At 34.9% G+C, this 15,735-nt stretch overlaps 1 long non-coding RNA gene across 1 annotated transcript; it reads left to right on the forward strand.

Annotated features, from left to right (window-relative positions):
• The first annotated feature begins 447 nt into the window (after nt 1-447).
• On the forward strand, nt 448-14,980 carry LOC123669258. The gene is made up of 3 exons (XR_006745726.1): nt 448-458; nt 6,700-6,706; nt 14,915-14,980. It is a non-coding gene; the product is annotated as an uncharacterized LOC123669258 (long non-coding RNA).
• The last annotated feature ends 755 nt before the right edge of the window (nt 14,981-15,735 follow it).

The raw sequence follows: 15,735 nt of genomic DNA on the forward strand, positions 1-15,735 counted from the left end.
TACTCCTTGGCATAATATATACTTGCGCAAGACGCCGCGTTGGCGCAACGGTCACAGCACTGGTTTGTGGCTGCTACGCTGGCGGTTTTGGCGATCCCCGCATATGACAAACATTTGTATTGGCCATACAGATGTTTGCCTTGGTCTGGGTGTTTGTGCAGTCCTTGTGGGTCTCCCCAGCGTGCCTCGGAGAGAACGTTAAGCTGTCGGGCCCGTGTTATCATGTACACCTGATAGCGATCGTTACTCACAGTAGTGAATATATCTGCCAACCCGCATTGGAGCAGCGTGTTGGATTAAGCTCTGATCCTTCTCCTGCATAGGGAATGAGGCCCAGTAGTGGGATATTAGAGGCTAAAGCGTATGTATACTTATTTGAGATAAAAACCACATATTAAGTTCTATTTACTTGTTTAACTTAATTTTACTTATTTACAACAATTGAGTAAAGAAAATATGTTACAACCCAAACCATATCATACGTCGGTCTTCGCATTCCGTATTTTAATTCCCGTGTAAACACGTCCTCACCAAACGTTCAGAGTCAATGGAACTTGTCACTCAAAGCACACACAGACAATGAAGCATCTGTAGTTTTTAAAGAACACAATAGTTGTGTCACATTGCGTTAAAATAGTTTGTAACAAAAAGAAATTGCAGATGTTAAATGACGTCATGAGTACGTCGCTACAATCATATAAAATGTCGTCACGATGTATTGAATGTGAGTTATTTTAAAAAGGTTGTATGTGTTCTTCTGATAGGACAAGAAAGATATCATATCGAATAAATCACACACTTTTTATAAGCCGAGTTTGGGCACACCAAGAAATATTCTGCTCAAAATCCGGCAACAGCCCGATTGGGGAAAAGCTTTTTTTTATATCACTAGTTCGACAAACAAGCGTACGGCTCACCCGATGGTAAGCGATTACCGTAGCTTATAGACGCCTGCAACACCAGAAGCATCGTAAGCGCGTTGCCGACCCAATCTGCAATCCCCCCAGGAACTCTGGTCACCTTACTCACCAACAGGAACACAATACTGCTTGAGGACAGTATTATTTAGCTCTGGTCTTCTGTAAGGTCGAGGTACTACCCCAGTCGGGCTGCTCCATATTTTGAGCAGGAAATTCCTGCTGTGCCCTACCTCAGTTGAAGTACCCTAGTTCAGCTTTCTAGCAGTGTTGTGTTTCTGTGGTGTATGAGGTGACCAGAGGCGGGATTGAGGGTTGGCAACGCGTTTATGATGCATCTGGTGTTGCAGGCGTTTATAAGCTGCGATAATCGCTTACCATCAGGCGAGCCGTACACTTGTTTTACTGACCTAGTTGTTTAAAAATAAAGAATAATAAGAAAGTACGAAAGTGATATTTACCAAACACTTATGGTATGATATAGAATACATACTAAGAGACCGAAACCTTATTTAAGAAATGTATTTTATCGTGCGAGGACGTTTTATAGAATTTATAATTTAAATTTTTTTTATTAAGAAATCTTTTGAGTCTCTTGCATCTCTTTTAGCACATATATTTGTACATTCCGAGATGGTGGTAGCTTTTTTTATTATAATGGTAAATTCTTAACAACTAACTATAGTAAAATTAAAAATATAAAAGTGCCTTAAAATCCTTATTAAATAAATTTAATAAAATAATAAATTTCTATCTATTTCTTTCTATTGATAACTCTGAAGCTATCCGCAAATAATCTAAAAATATTACAAAACATAAACGACTGTGTTACTATTGTTCTGTTATAATCTCTGTACTCAACAAATTTTCTGGTTCAAATAATTTTACATATAATGCGAAGGGTGAGGATCGTGACGTCATGAATAAAAAATTAAACCCGCTTTAGACACTAACTCGAACCGACAGCGCCAATTGTTGGTGAGGTATTAACCGAAATACAGACTAACTGATAGGTAGAGAAAATTCACTTTGAATGTATGAATGGAAAACCATTTTATCTTCAGTCAGTCAGTTGTCAGTTCAGCCTATTGCAGTCCACTGCTGGACATAAGCCTCCCTAAGTTCGCGCCAAACATCCCGGTTTTCTGTAACTCTCATCCAGCCTCCAATCAATCTTACGTAGATCGTCGACCCAGCGAGCCGGAGGATGTCCTACACTGCGTTTGCCAAGACGCGGTCTCCACTCCAGGACCCGTCTGCTCCAACGGCCATCGGTCCTGCGACACAGATGACCAGCCCACTGCCACTTCAACTTGCTAATTCTGTGGGTTATGTCGGTTATTTTCGTTCTCTCGCGAATAGTCTCATTTCTAATTCTATCTTTGAAAGAAACCTCAAGCATAGCCCGTTGTCTTTAATATCATTTAAAAATCATTTAAATTTATTGTGTTATAAACTGTATAATATTCAAGTATACACTATACTAAAAAATTTCAAGTAACTATATGAGTTTATATACAGTAATATACAAACACGCAAAATAAATATAATTTAAAGTTATACAAGACCCAAACATACTCTGTATAAAATCATAATCGCCATACAAAACGTTTGTTATTTTATTATGAAACAATTGTGTAGGGTAACAATGTGACCAATATATATGACCTCTATATTCTTGATTTTAGAAAATCATCTCGTTAGGATATAGAATATCACGGGTCATGTTGATATGGTGATCTCTATTGTTAAGTTTTGATCTGCTAAAATGAGGAAAAATGATCGTCCATATTGTTTAGTGGTGTTGTTGGGGATGCAACATGGACCCCTTTGTGAAGTATTGATCACAACACATTACTGTTATAAAGTACGTCCTTCAGGATTAAGTTAACGATTTTATTTTGTATTCGGTAAATTATGATTTATTTTATTTTAATTTATTCTTTTAATACAATAATTGTGTTTGCAGGCAAACGAAAAAAAACCGACTTCAATTATATCGACAAGTAATACAACGTAGGTAGACGAAAAATTAGTCAAGTAAATACGCATTACCAAAGATTACTTTAAAAGTTGTAATCAGATATCGATGAAATTTAAATGTGACCACATGATAAACATCGGCTTTCGATTAAATTAAAAATCATCAAAATCATGATTTTCGAGAGTTTCCCTCGATTTCTCTGGGATCCCATCATCAAATCCTGGTTTCATTATCGTGGTACCACACCAAGGATATCTTCTTTCCAACAAAAAAAGAATTATCAAAATCGATTTATAAACGACGAAGTTATCCCCGAACATACATAAAACAATTATATACGGTCGAATTGAGTAACCTCCTCCTTTTTTGAAGTCGGTTAAAAATTGCAATATATCTACTATACGATTACGTAAAACAATACCGTTATGTATTTCACGATAACAGTCAGAGACTTCTAGGAAATTTTAAGCCGTTATCACTTAAATGTTAAACCAAGTAAATGTTACCATAACTGGAAAAGTAAGAATAATTGCATTTGTCACCTGTGTCGAACAGCGGGTATGCGATGCTTACCAAGTGTCCTTTGACGGATTTACGGGTATATACCGTGATGCCCTCCAGCCAAGATTACCATTTAGCGATGAATGTGACTTGGACACGCAGAGCAAAGTGTTATTATCGATATCTGAGGCTTACATTGTATTGATATATCATTAGACTTCTGTTCTCTTGGTCTTTCTTTTTCAGTAGATTTCCATAAGATACGAAGTTTTTATCAGAATAGTGAAATTTCATATCCATAATCGGTATCTAGGGTTCAGCTGATACTGTCATTGGTCAATAACTACACTATGGACTGGTAGTAACAACTTTCACACGACAGTAAATTTTCCAGCAACAAATTGTCATTTCGTATGAAAATAATTGGTTTAAAATATAACTACACCTATACATCCGAATGGCAATATTTACTGCTATAAATATGAACTGATATGTAGTGCAATATTTTTAAAAAACACTTGAATAACCCCATTTGAATGCCCCCCACATAATTTTTGTACATTCACTATTTAACTAATACCTATTATTAGTTTTACTGTGCTACCTATTTGAACTCCTCTTTCTTCTATTTTGTTCAATCTAATCTCGCTAAAAATTATATAAATATATATTTATTTATGTGTATAATTTACAATGTATGTATACATGTATGTGTTTTATTCTTTTTTTTTTTAATAATAGACTAGCGCTTGACTGCGATCTCACCTGATGGTAAGTGAAGATGCAGCCTAAGATAGTGCGCGCTTCCCTAGTAGATGCTTATTCACTCTTGATTTTAAGATAACCAAGTTATAATTATTTGGAAAAACGGAAGCACGGAACTGAAGGGTATTCCAAATTTTTGCGGTGCGTATTAAAAAAGAGGAAGCAAAACGCTTAGTGCGTGATCGAGGGATTTCAACCAGCGGTGCGGTAGCGGTGCAGACTCATGCGATGCCTTGCGGTTCAGTAGTAGAATGGTGATGATTTTTATTATATTAAATTCCAATAGGGGTGTTTATGCAGTCCTTGTGGGGTTGTTATCATGTACACATGATAGCGATCGTTACTCATAGTAGGGAATATATCCGCCAACCCGCATTGGAGCAGCGTAGTGGATTAAGCTCTGATCCTTCTCCTACATGAGGAAAGAGTCCTATGCCCAGTAGTGGGATATTACACGCTGAAGCGAGCGAATATTCTAATATAAATAATACCAGAACATTAATCTGCTATTTTTCAAATTTAATATATATTTTTTTAATATCCATTAATGTCTTCATGTAACTTAATACTTATGTTATAGGTACGTTACAGCCGACTGATATAGCTACATAATTATTATTTATGTTTAATATTGTACATATACATTTTAATTCTAAATAAATTAAATATACATATCACACGTAAACTCGAGGCGGGAATTGAACTCACAACCACCGGAAAGCAGGATCACTGCAAACTGCGCCAACGGGCTATTCAAATAATATTATTCTTAAATATTCTTGTTCGCTAACAATGATAGAACAAATATGCAATCCCGTGCCGTGTCGAAATAAATCTAACGAAAAATACCAAATTCAACTTTTATGACCTACGCTGCCATACGCTCTTGAGTTCCTTGATTAAATGTTAATGAAAAATGAACTTTATTTCGAGATTATTAATAATCATTGTTCTTTTTTCAACAAATTTAGCGCTTACGACAAAAGTTTTAATTTATTCGCAATTAATCACAGTAATGAGATAGAAAATGCGCTATATAATTTACATAAAACCTTAATACAAAACCGTCTTCAATGACAACTTTTTAAATTGTTTTATTGCTTAAGTAAAAGTACATGAAATAAGATCGTAAATATTATAATTTTTTATTAATGTTCTACAAATAAAATACATTGTCAACTTTCAATTATTATTATTTATTTTTTTATTGTATTGGAAAACAAAATCAGTACAAAGATAGAATCTTAATTGCAAAGCGACTTAAGATTGGATCTTACTTTATATGTGTGTACTAGATTTTGACACTAAGCTATATTTTGTAAGCAGATTTGACTGAAGAATGAAAGTAAACCATAACCGTACATCACGTGTTTGCATTTAAAATATAGTTCATTAAATCACACAAACGCCATCAAAATGTTTCTTTGTTTTCCACAATACGACCAGATCTCATTGCTTTGTGGTCGAAACCTTTTCAGAACCATCTCTCTTGACAAACTTTTATAAATCACGAAACCGATCAATCAAGTCAATTTTAAACCTTACCGCCATACGATTAAAGTTGTTGATTGCTTAATGGTCAGTAAATATAAAATTGTAAAAGTATATCGAGTGAGTCAAATGAAGTAATACGTCAAGTCTGGCGGTTCATAGGACGACTCGTGGGTTATTTTACGAGACGATATTTCAATATGCTTACGAGAGCCATTGCTTTGTCCATTTGTTTCGACATCACAATGGGACTCTTTTAAAAAAGTTCGGGTCTAATTAGTTTGCAAACGAAACTAAAAAACAAATGCGAAATTGTAACTTGCTTTTGTATTTTGTACGCTCGTTCGAAATGTGCAAATGTACGTTTTGATATTTTGTTATTGTTATGTTTTCACACAACTACATTACTGGTTTGATTTAACCCTCGTCTTACGTGAGTATCATGGTATAATAGGGAAACTCGATGAGAAGTATTCATTGAACTAACATAACTCACAAGACATACGAGTAAGTCCAAGTGTCTGGCTAATTTACGTCGCACAAAATATTAGTCGCGTTGCGCCTTGTGGCTTTTTAACCAACTTCAAAAAAGGAGGAGCTTACTCAATTCGACCGTATATATATATATATGTATATATGTTTTATGTATGTATGTTCGGGGATAACTTCGTCGTTTATGAACCGATTTTGATAATTCTTTTTTTTTTGTTCGAAGGAGATATCTCTAGTTTGGTACCATGATAAGAAAACCAGAATCTGATGATGGGATCCCAGAGAAATCGAGGGAAACTCTCAAAAATCCGCATAGCTTTTTACTGGGTGTACCAATTTTTAATTTAATCGAAGCCGATGTTTATCATGTGGTCACATTTAAATTTCATCGAGTTCTGATTACAACTTTTGGAGTAATCTTTGATAATGCGTATTTACTTGACTATTTTTTCGTCTACCTACGTTATATTACTTGTCGATATAATTGAAGTCGGTTTTTCTTCGTTTACCTGCAAACACAATTATTATACTTATCAATCGCTCACCTAGGTAACTAGTTTTTTCTTAAGAAATATCTAAAACGGACAGTACCTATAGGAGTTATGTAATATAAAGGCGTATTAATCTACACCGCACGGGAGATTCGTCAAATCGCGCTTGGTTGCTTTTCATCGTTATTTTTCGCTCGTTTAGTTTAACTAACTTATTAGTAAAGGAATAATTACTTGATCAAATGACAATTATAATATACGTCAAGAAAAAACTATAATTATGTGTCATGAAAATCTTCACCTGTTGTAGAACTAACTTAAACGCAATGGAAGTTTGAATGCAACTAACCACAAGCTTGCGAGTATAACTGTGTATGAGAAATCAAATGATCAACAGATAAGTGACTTTGTATAAAACCTTTTGATATATAACATCGGTTATGTATCATTATGTAAGCCTGTATTATATATACATATTAAATGGGAAGAAAAACTAATAGTTGTTCCTATGACTGCCCGTCTTCGGCCTGTGTATTTCAAAGCCAGCAGTTGGATGGTTATCCCGCCATCGGTCGGCTTTTTAAGTTAAAAGGTGGCAGTGGAACTGTGTTATCCCTTAGTCGCCTCTTACGACACCCACGGGAAGAGAGGGGGTGGCTCTATAGTCCTAGACAGCTAAGCCTATATCTCGCCATTCAGTCCATTGAATACAATAGGCTGAAGTAATATTAGCGGGAGATGATTATTAAATCATTAAAATACTATGTTGTTAGTGCCTATAATGACAGAAACTTCCAGTCTGAATATATATTTTTTTTGCCCTTGTTATGCCTTTTGTTGGTGCAGGAAGATATTAGGATATACAACATTAGATTATGTTTCACAGAATTTTAAATTCCTAAGCACTAATTAAACGATCAGAAATCGAAAGTAAACACGGATGGAACCGTTCGTAGCGTCAACATAGTTAATGAGCAGTATTAACTGTAATTGTCTGTACGTTTGCCTTTCACTATTAAATTTAAAATTTTATTAGCGCTAACTCCACGCGACAACAACTCATAAAGATTTCCACATTAAAGCTACAAAAAAAAACACTAAATTTGAAAGCTCGAAGGACCAAGGCGGGAACGACAAATAGGTCTTAAATCAGACCGCTAACCCGCGCAAGGTCCGCCTACAGACATGTCTGTGTATATTCAACCACTTAGTAAATGTATAAAACCAAAACCTGAGCCCTTTGAGCGATTAAAAACTGACGTCTTATGCGCCGTTGCTATATTCAGGAAACGATTCGTTTGTCTCACAAATCGTAAAGCTTAGACTATGCCTCGTTTAAAATTATTATTTTTTGTGTCTTTCTTAGTTGTGCCTTAATGATAAGTAGGTGCTTACTACTTACTACTACGGTCCCCAAAATTTTATTGAGGTTGTAGTCTCATTAGTAGGGACATTGGTCAAAACAATCATGCTATTTTGGCAGTTATAGAGATTAACTTGAATATATTTGTGGATTTCTATACTTGAATTAGAACAAAAATTAATGAAGAAAGTTAAGGTGCGTACTTCCCCAGATGAGCTAGCGGCTTCATATTTTGAAAAAATCGAAATGGTTCTAATTGTGTATGCTTATCTTATGTATACTCAGTACGAAAATACAGATCAGTGTTATTTGCTCATCATCATCATTATCATCACTTCAGCCTAATACAGTCCGCTGCTGGACATAGGCCTTCAAAATTTTGCGCCAAAGTTGGCGCGAACTCATGTGCTTTGCCTATAGTCGCCACCACCACGCTGGGCAGGCTTTGTCGCACCGAAAACGCTGCTGCCCGTCTTCGGCCTGTTTATGTAATGTTATTTATCGATCACATAATACACAGTTATAGCTCTGGTCAGTAAAACTGTTACCTAAGCACTATATGCTATTAAACAGTGAAAGTTAGTGTCATTGATGTGAAATTTAGTTACCCATTGTTTTATTGTGGTTTATAATAGATTGGGAAAGCTGGACAAAGCGTCTCCGCTACAAACTATCAACCAACATTGTTGTCAGATACGCTGACAGTTTTGTACGCGTTTCAAACTGTATTATAAATTATGCCCTAACGCCTAACGGCTAGCCAATCAGTTATGAAATTAGTAATGTATCTGCTAGGGGCGATTCCCGGATATTAATTTTATTTTGTAAGATGTTTTGATTGACTACTCTTCGTGATCGGTGGCCACTTTATTTTCCTTTCTTGTAAATATCATCATAATTGGCCTTAATCCGTCTATTGCAGACGATTTAGACAGTATCAGAAAGACACTGTGTCGCCTAGGACACTCTTCAGGAAAACGCAGAGTTGCCTAAACTCTGCGCCGCCCTCTCGACCTCACTAGCTATGCCCACAGGAATGACGAGTCGACACGTGTGGAGCCAGTTCGGCTGCAGGAGTATTTCGCATTTTAGAGCTATGCCACGAATGCTTGACGGAGACCCCATTCCGGGTATCAAACGCAGTTTCCCTTCTCCAGGACACTGATGATTTTGAGCCAGGTTTATCCCTCGGTAGCCTTTTACGACCCCCACGGGAAGAAAGGGGGTGGTCCTATTCTACTCGGCCGACACTACGAGGCTCGGCCCGGCGGATGTTAATATAACAGATTATAAAAAATACTAAAATAGTTCAGATTATAAAATAATTATAACAAAATTACATCCTTCATTTGATACCTGACTGTTCCTGTGGTAAAAATAGATGAGCTAATCCATGTATTTCAAGATTTTCTTTGTTTTGAAAAATATTAATGTTTCTTATTGTTTATGCAGACATAGTTTTCAAAATAAAATAAAGAAATCTCAGTACTACTAAGTCGTTTTATTTGACACAAATCTTCAGAAATATCAAATATATTATAAACATACATAAGTGTATAAATAGTCAACAGCTATTTACTTTTTCATCATTTAGTTCCTTCACTCGGATATGCCTATAAAACCGCAGAGACGCGAGTCCCGAGCGGCGCGTCCGTCTGTTCGTTTTCATTATTTATATATTATTGTCTCGTCATCATAAACTGCACGGTTTACGAGGCTTAACATCTCTTTAGAGGCCAATAAATGTTAAGTGTTTTGAGAAAATTAAGTTTTTTAAAACCGCTACAGAATGTTTGCTTTTGTTTAATTTCGATAGTAACTTATTTTGCGTAATTGTTATATTGTTTTTTTTTTTCATAAAAATAAACAGTCATAATTTTAATTATTTAGAAATAAAAGCTATAAGCTTAGCACTTAAATCAAAGACTTTTTCAGTTTATTTACAGTGACATATCTTTTTTCATAAATGTACATAGAAATAAAACATGTATGTATAATTTGAAATATAACACCCAGACTCAGGCGGGAATCGAACCCACAACCCGCGGAATAAAAAGTAGGGGCAATAGGCTAGTCGAATTATTTTATTACATTTTTTTTAATTATAGATATATTATTAAGTAGACCAGAACTAAACAACAAAAATAAAACTTTTTGGGACACAAACTTGAAAAGGCCCTGTTCAGTAACTTCATAGGCTACTAGCATCTCCCCGCATCGCACGGATATTTAACAAAAATTTCAAAATATATTTTTTGCCTAATTTTTTTTTTAAATATAATATAGTCTATGTCACCCACGGATAGCTTCCCAACAGTGAAAGAATTTTTCAAATCAGTTCAGTAGTTTCGGAGCCCATTCAGTACAAATAAACAAACAATCAAGTCTTTCCTCTTTATAATATTAATGTAGATATTGTTAAGCTATGACTTAGTCTTTAAGCACTTCAGCCTATCGCAGTCCACTGCTGGACATAGGCCTCCCCAAGTTCGCGCCACACATCCCGGTCTTCCGGAATCCTCATCCAGCCCAAAACAAACATATGAAGACTAATTTAAACATACTCTATTGTAGATAAAAGTTTCGTGTGTTTGATGTGGCTTTAGTGGACCGGCTCATCTCATCCTGTTATAACATTATATAATAACTTAACTTTTCTGTGTGGTTACGGCATTAAGAATATAGTCACCTTCTCTTCCCGTGGGTGTCGTAAGAGGCGACTAAGGGATAAAACAGTTCCACTACCGCCTTGGAACTTAAAAAGCCGACTGATGGCGGGATAACCATCTCACTGCTGGGTTTGAAATACAGGCTGAAGACGGGCAGCAGCGTCTTCGGTGCGACAAAGGCAGCCCTGCGGCCACCAACCCGCCTGCCCAGCGTGGTGACTATGGGCGACACACGTGAGTTCACTCCATTTTTGGTGCGAACTTGTGGAGGACTATGTCCAGCAGTGGACTATATTAGGCTGAAGTGATGATGATGATGATGATAATAACTAAATAATATATTATATACGATAGTTTTAAATACAAATAAGAACCGTGCTATCGTTGCTTATGGACAAATAGACTTGACACGTAGCAACTGGAGTCGTGATTTCCTCTTTGATGGGATATTATAAGCTCTTCACTAAATTATTATTCATACAATGAAGTGGAAATATACATTTACTATATGATAAAAAGTTAAATACATTATGAAATTGAGATTAATGTTTTTGTATATTAAATTTAAAGTTTTTATATAAAAAATAATAATAGATAAAGCTTATTATTCGGTGCAGGATTACATAATTGATAAAGATGTGTGACTTAGTGACGCTGTATTTTATGCGACATGTTACTAATTTTGTACTAAAACACAGTTTTTATATTATTTTTCAAAAGAGTAACTGCGGAGTTTCTTGCTGATTCTTCTCTGCAGAATCTACATTCCGAATCGGTGGTAGCTTAACTTCTACTAATATGATAATTTATTTTTAAAGTTTTAATTTGTTAAATGACGATTCGAAAGTGCTCTTGGAGCCTATTTGAATAAAGCTTATTTTGATTTTGATTTTGTAATAGGTATTAAAAGTTTAGCCGATAGGTTTTACCGTTTTGACTTCTATAGTTCTCTTCCTTTTAATATTTCTTACAAACGTTATAACATAATGTTTTTACGTCTACATTCCTACATCTATTTGTTGCTTTAAGTACGGTATAATTGTGTCTTAGTAATTACTAAACGTAGCAATTTGCAATATCGCAAATAGGCCTTCCTGCAATTTTAATATCATATTTATATTTGTATACAAATTTTGTAGTAAATAGAGACACATACCAATCTCACATTATTATCGATATAAAACTCCTAATATTACAAAAAAATATAATTAAAATTTAATAAACGAAATAGAAAACACGTATTGAACTTTGTAAACTCTTAAAATGTTGTCAGTCTATATATATAGGTATAAAACCCGTGCCTCGGAGAGCACGTTAAGCCGTCGGCCCCGGTTGTTATCATAAATACCCGATAGCGATCGTTAATCATATTGTTGGATATATATTCGCCAACCCGCAATGGAGCAGCGTGGTGGATTAATCTCTAGCTACATGGGGAGAGAGGCTTATGCCCAGCAGTGAGATATAACAATCTGAAGCGTAAAAATATAGGTATAAAAACAATAAAACTATTTTAATAATATTATTTGTCGATTAAAAATAACACAAAAGTTCTATTAACTTAACCTAGCCTCATATAAACCTGACAAATAATAAAATCATACATAGCTACAGAACGGTCAATATGGCTACTGGTCTTTCCCATATATTCTCCACAATGGGTTTAGACAGCACAGCAAATGAACAAAATGGTTCGGTAAACTCCGCTCTTCCTGACAAAAACACTCTTCAAATATTATAGCATTCACGAAATATGTCAAACTTCACATTGTTGAAATTTAAGTCTAAGTAGAAAGAAAATAAGATTTAAAATTGGCCGACAAACGATTTGGTATCATTTTTGTCACGTATCAGTGACAAAACTTCCGCCGTGGTTTTAACTAAATTAATATTTACAGACACTATTTCATTACTACAAATACTTTATAGTTACTTCTAAATAATGTAGGGTTTCTATTACAGAAGAATCATTAAAAATCAGTTCAGTTAATGAGTTGTTACAGACAAAATATCTTGTCTGTTATTAGGAAGCACTAGAAGTTTCTACAGCAACTATTTGTTGTGGTGTACTGGAGATATTCTTTATGACTTTTTATACATTACACCGAGGATCCCACTAAGAATCGTACTTACTATATTAATAATCTATAAATAATTTAATAATATATAATTCAAAGATAAATAATCTACAATTAATTTTAAAAATATTGTATAATAACCACATTAATATTTAATATTTGCACACCGTAAGGTAGAACATGTTTAGACTATACCAATGAGTATACACTACAGAGTCACTGGCCACTGCCAACTGTACCAATAATATTATATCATCATCATATTTTTAGTATTAAATATGTAAATACTTTGTTTAACGTTATTTATTATTGATTTTTCTTCCTTCATTTGTGCACACTTCTAACCGCTGCTACTGTATCGTGTCCAGTACCCAAAGGTTATCTGGAAGAAATCGCTATTTAGCGATAAGATCGCCTTTGTACATCTTCTATTGTATCTTTCTTTATATGTGTCTGTATTTTGGTGTACATTAAGAATAAATCAATAAATAAATAAATACATATGTGTACATATGTATACATATGTGGCTGTGCGGTTACGGCAGAAAAGAATATAGCCACTCCCTCTCTTCTCATGAGTGTCGTAAGAGGCGACTTTGAAATACATAGGCCGAAGACGGACAGCAGAGTTCGGTGCGACAAAGCCAGCCCTGCGGTCACCAACCCGCCTGCCCAGCGTGGTGACTATGGGTTACACACCTGAGTTCACGCCAGTAGAAATACATGTACATACTGTAACATGTGTAACCACTAGACTTTGTCGAGCTTCGCATAGGAAGACGCCTACACCCAGCGCAGTTCACGCCATCGGTAAGTTTATATGCTAGTGTGGTACAGTTCGGCTCCCAATATTGACCAAAAGATGCTGGCGGGAATAAACTAACGAATTATTCATCTATATTATAATTAATGTTCAAACGTTATTTTGCCGCTAAACACTATTTAAAAAAATAAGCGATGGTCGTAGAATTGTGAAAATTTAGAGTTGTGTGTATTTTCAATGCCAAATCATAATAAAATAAAAATAAAAAAAAATTGTTAAAAAATATTTAGACCTTTATCATTTAGGGAAATGAAAAATAAATGTTTGCCGATTCTCAAACCTACCCGATATGCACACAAAATTTGATAAAAATTGGTCCAGCCGTTTCGGGGGAGTATGGTAACTAACATTGTGACATGTGACACGAGAATTCTATATAAAAGAAGATTAGATTCAACTAGTAAATGTTATTGCTACGCATATACTTTCCGCAAAAAACAGTCAGTTTTTTGTTAAAAAAAAGAAATCTTAACGTTTGACTGATAGAACAAACTCTTAAAGTTTATAATAATATACTTAACGATTACTCTGAAACAACAATTATACGCTAAAATAATGTGCTATGGAATCATTCTTAAATTGGATCAATCGATAAACATTGTAACGCTAATACACATAATAGGTCCTGTGTTCGCAGAGAATGGGACAGACAGTCACGTGGGTGCGAAGTGGTGGCACTGCACACAGACCGGGTTTGTTTAAGTAATGGACTATGCCAGGAACATTGCTCTGGAATTTTGGATGCGTAGAGTTGTGTTATCTTTATAGCTTTTACACGTAACTAACACCGAACCGAACAACCGAAATGTGTTATTGACGAGATCGTTTGATGATTATTACAAGTAATGGCTATTTGTGATTGCGCTTGCAATAGTACCGACATTTTAGGGAACTTAGAATGAATGAATACAGACATAATAAATAGGCCGTTATGAAATAACTTGTAATAAACATAACTTTTAGCGATCTCCTTCCATTTACCGTTGTCCCACAACAGACAACCACACTAGAAATTATGAAATATATACCAATATCAAATCACATAAAATTGAGAAGATACAATGAAGATTTATAAGGTCGAGAATCCAAACTCAGTTCAAAAAATTGTAGACTTCATAGCTCAAATCAGTCTCCATAAAGTGTTTATTCCGGTGGCCTGTACCATGAAAGTTCTTCTTTATTTTCACAAACTCCCAACTTACCATTCTGGGAAGCGTTGCACCCACTAAGTGGGACTATGATCACTGTTTGAACATATTAACACTTTCGAAAAGATCGCGTTCAAACGCCTTTTCATTGAACTAGCAAGAAAGACGCTGTAATTGTAAAAAAAAAATTAGTATAACAGTCGGCTGTAACCTGTAACACAAGCATTAAGTTGCTCACCATAGGAACAGGCGACCGTGATGTTATACTCGTAAGATATATTTTATTTATTTATAATTGTAAGTATGAAAGGCAAATCATATATTTTAATCCTTATTAAACTTTAAGTAATAGTACTGTGGGTTGTGTTCCATTAATGTAGATTGTCTAATGACAAATTTACATTTTGAAACTCGCCATAAGTAGACTTGTTTAAGCATTTTTTTTTTTATGACCTGGATAGTCATCTATATTCTATATCCTTCAACCATAATTTAAATAGCTCGTCAAATTGCCAGTTGTGAAAACATAAAGAACTACAGTCTAATCAGTACTGTCACGATAAAAACGGATCTTACCTACTGGCAACTTCTTTATAAAGTATTTAAGTAATTCGAATTTTAAAAAAAATATCTAAAATATCAAAATATCAAATAAAAGTAAAATATGTCTATAAAGATGCGTCATAAAACACACCAATAGATGCTGTAAGTTCATATGTACCTTTACTTAAAGTTCCGACTCAAACAAAACGTAACGTAAATTGGAACAATATTTTTAAATACCTATTTCATTCGAAAGAATGCGTAACTGGATTGGTGTTCTAAATTCTGTAGCTCTTTCTTAGTCCTCTTTATCTTTAATTATCACGTCCAAACAAGCTGCCATACCCCGAACAATACACGAGCGCTAAACAGACATACAAACACGAATTCGATATTATTTGTGTGTGTAACATCAGTAGCGTTCTTAGAAAACGGGCGCGCTGTTAAATATTGATGTGTGATCTTCCAAC

This window comes from Melitaea cinxia, chromosome 3 (assembly GCF_905220565.1).
Source record: "Melitaea cinxia chromosome 3, ilMelCinx1.1, whole genome shotgun sequence".
NCBI classification, from domain to species: Eukaryota; Metazoa; Arthropoda; class Insecta; order Lepidoptera; family Nymphalidae; genus Melitaea; species Melitaea cinxia.